Source organism: Orbicella franksi, chromosome 3, assembly GCF_964199315.1.
Source record: "Orbicella franksi chromosome 3, jaOrbFran1.1, whole genome shotgun sequence".
Lineage (NCBI taxonomy): Eukaryota > Metazoa > Cnidaria > Anthozoa > Scleractinia > Merulinidae > Orbicella > Orbicella franksi.
In genome coordinates, this window is record NC_138147.1 from 23,966,051 (window position 1) to 23,970,000 (window position 3,950).

Below are 3,950 nucleotides of genomic sequence, written 5' to 3' on the forward strand. Positions count from 1 at the left end.
AAATCCCATATAATGTGGGACCTATTCATTTCTTTACTCGCAAACATTGTTTGGTCTGAGTGCATCCAGAAGAAGAGAGAAGAAAGAATAAACAATGTGACAGGAGAACCAGAAATGATACAACTTGAAAGTGATCATGGTGGAGTAGAAGTGCAAGATATATCATGTACCTCTTTCCAACCTGGAAATGTATCTCCTTGCCGTTATCCTATGACAAAATCAAAAAGAAAATGAAAAATGGCGGACAAAGATAAGAAGGAGAAGCAGGTGAAGAAGATCAAAAAGGAACCTGAGGAAGGTACAGAAACATTACTTGATAAATGGTTGCATTCGTACAAACCATCAACCATTGAGTTCAACGAGAAAGTAGTGGTCAAGACCATAGAACCTCAACGAGAGACATTCACTACAATACCTTTAAAGGGTATCTTAAAACAAACAAAGTTTAATTCCAAGTGCAAGGTTGATTTTAACTATTTGTAAAAATCAAGACCATTTTAAAAAATGGTAAACTAAGTACGCGACAAAAGATTCGTTGTCTAGTAGAGGAAGAAGACGTGGAAAAGAGAGACATTTTCTTCAAGACAAAGAGAAAGCAACAAAAAGAACACACGAGGCAAAGACATTTACTTAGAAGAAAAGAAGTTACACCAAGGCGTGTTAGATTAGTAACACATATTTTAGAAACTTTAAAAAAAGTCAATGTTTAAATCATTTTTTTCCAATAGTGTCTGAGCATATTGATGTGGTGATGAGTAACAAAGACTTTCATGCTGATGAATTCTTAGACGGTATTACTAGAGTGGAACGATTTACTGAGAGTCGCATCGTCTGCCAACACCTTTGAGAATTCACCGCCACCACCACCACTACCAAGACCAATTACAAGAGTAGATACTGAGATCTTGTACCGTTGCCCACTACACGAGTCTGAGGCTTTACAGAAGAAAAAGACTGTCACAAAGTACAGAGAGTGGGAGTATTACAAGTGTCCTGTTGCCAAGTGTTTCGTGTCCTGTGGTGCGGATCGCGTAGAGTATTACATAGGCTCGGCAAAACGTCAATTGCACCAGTTCTACCTTGAGAATTAGTTGGACAAAATGCAGTGCTACTGTGAACTTCCCTTGAGAATGTCCCAGTCTCAATCTGAAAAAAAACCCGGACGTCTCTTCTTCATTTACCCCAAACGTAACTGCAAGTTCTTCCAGTGGGTCGATCAAACCCCGAGTAAGTGAATGCCTGGTTATTAGAGAGCCAACACCCCTCCAATCACACAGGTTACCCACGACCGCATGAATTATTCAAACCCGACAGGCAGAATTATGTGTCCAATTGGCTAGGACAATTGCCCTACAAGAAGCAATCTAACCAATTCTGTGATGAGCAGATAGTGTGAGATCACGTGATCTCCGAACCTGGCACCCCCTTTGACCAAGAGTTGTGGGGCGAATGTCAAAAGGTCAACATCTTCTGCGTAGCAGACCATCCCGACATCATTGAATTTCTGCGGGAATTGAAAGGGCGTCTTTTCGATCTGAAAAAAGAATTCCCTTGGGAATTTTTCCATGTTCCACGGAAAAACTCACGAGGGGGAGGAGTTGGTCTCCTAATAAAGAAACAAATGAAAGTCACGAAACAAACCCAGACAAATTTCAGCTCCTTCGAATACCTGGACATTGTGACGACATGCTCCACTGGTTCTACAAGAATTGTAACTATCTACAGACCGCCTCCATCCAAGGGAAATCAATTAAATTGTTCTCTATTCTTTGAAGAATTTTGCACCCTCACAGAACAGTTCGTTGTTTCCCCTGGCAACCTTCTAATAGTGGGTGACTTCAATTATCACATGGATAAAATCAGCAATTTGGAGACTGTAAAATTTAACAAGATCTTAGAATCGCTCAGTCTAGTCCAGCATGTAAATGGACCCACCCATAAGAAAGGCCACACCTTAGACCTGATCATAACTAGGGCCGAGGACGAGCTAGTTACTAGCGTTGAAATACGCGATCCAATGCTGTCCGATCACTCTGCTGTACACTGCAAGCTATGCCTAAAGAAACCACCTCTGGAACGAATGGAAATTAGTTATCGTAAACTGCGCTCGGTAAATATGGACAGTTTTAATGACGACCTAAAGCAATCTGACCTTCTGACAACCAACGCCTTTGATCTTATGGATCTCACTGAAAAATACGAAAATACTCTGACGGAAATACTTCAAAGGCATGCACCTTTAAAACGACGCATGATAACTCTCCGTCCATCAGCACCATGGTACCATGAGGGTATTAGTAAAGCCAAGAGAAAACATCGAAGGCTGGAGCGCCGCTGGCGATCGTCGAGACTGTGCGTCGACAGACAGATGTTTGTCGACCAGTGCCAGGTAGTGAACAAAATGCTAAGGGACGCAAAGGCTTCATACTATTCATCTATTATTTCAGAGAATGCATCAGATCCAAAAACACTTTTCAACGCAGTCGACAAGCTATTACACCGCAGAGTAGATAGACGCTATCCGACCGCACCCTCAACGTTGGTGCTTACGAACAATTTTGCCGACTTTTTTGACAAGATAGCATCCATAAGAACGGAGCTATCCAAAGAAGTGACTTCTGGTACCCAGTCCTGCGAAGCATACAAACAGCCATGTCAAGCCGAATTCACAGAGTTCAGGGTGATGTCAGAAAGAGAGATTGAAAGTTTTGTGGACAAAATCGGTAAAAAATCCTGTGATCTTGACCCTATACCGGCTTCTATTCTTAAGGAATGTAAATCAACTATTCTACCCGTGTTAACTAACATCGTTAACATGTCTCTCCAATCAGCATCTATGCCCGCTGCACTGAGAGAAGCAATGATCAAACCAAAGCTGAAGAAGGACAACCTGGACTGTGAGGATTATTCAAACTTTAGACCTATCTCAAATCTGAAGGTTGTAGCTAAGATAATTGAAAAGGCAGTATCTTGTCAATTGAGCGACTATCTACGCGATAATGATCTAGAGGAATCTTTTCAGTCAGCATATAAACGCTTTCACAGCACGGAGACTGCTCTCCTGAGGGTGCAAAATGACATTCTCTGTGAGATAGATAATCAGAAATGCGTTATCCTGCTACTGTTGGACATGTCTGCGGCGTTTGATACCGTCAACCATAAACTGCTACTAGAAAGAATGGAAAAACGCTACGGCGTGAAAGGAAATGCGCTAAAATGGTTTCGATCCTATCTTCAAGACCGAAAGCAGTTTGCGATGATTGACGGAACCAAGTCAGAGATGAAAGAACTTCGCTACGGTGTTCCCCAGGGATCTGTTTTAGGGCCAATCCTGTACTTGTTATACACATCGCCCATCGGGGACATCATCAAACGGCACGGACTTAACTACCATCTATACGCTGATGACACCCAGCTCTACCTCTCATTTAAGCCCAACTACGCCGAACAACCTGGTTCTATAGCTAAAATAGAAGCATGTGTTTCTGAGATCGACTCGTGGATGGTGTGCAATAAGCTGAAACTAAACAGAGGAAAGACGGAGCTTTTGATCCTGAGCGCACGACATCGTCCACCCCCATTAATAGACCACGTCGATGTGTCTGGTGAACAGATCAAGCCATCTACTTCTGCAAAGAACATTGGAGTCATCTTTGATGAGTACATGTCACTGGAAAAGCATGTTACCAGTACCTGCAAGGCCTGTTTCTTCCATCTTAGAAACATTAGCAGGATAAGAGTCTGTCTATCTCTAGCAGACACTGAAAAGTTAGTACATGCATTCATCACTTCCAAACTAGATAACGCCAACTCGCTTCTATATGGACTACCAAAATTTTTGACAGATCATCTACAAAATGTCCAGAATGCTGCGGCTCGCGTTGTTACTAGAACAAGGAAATACGATCATATCAAGCCGGTTTTAAAGCAGCTACACTGGCTTCCAATAA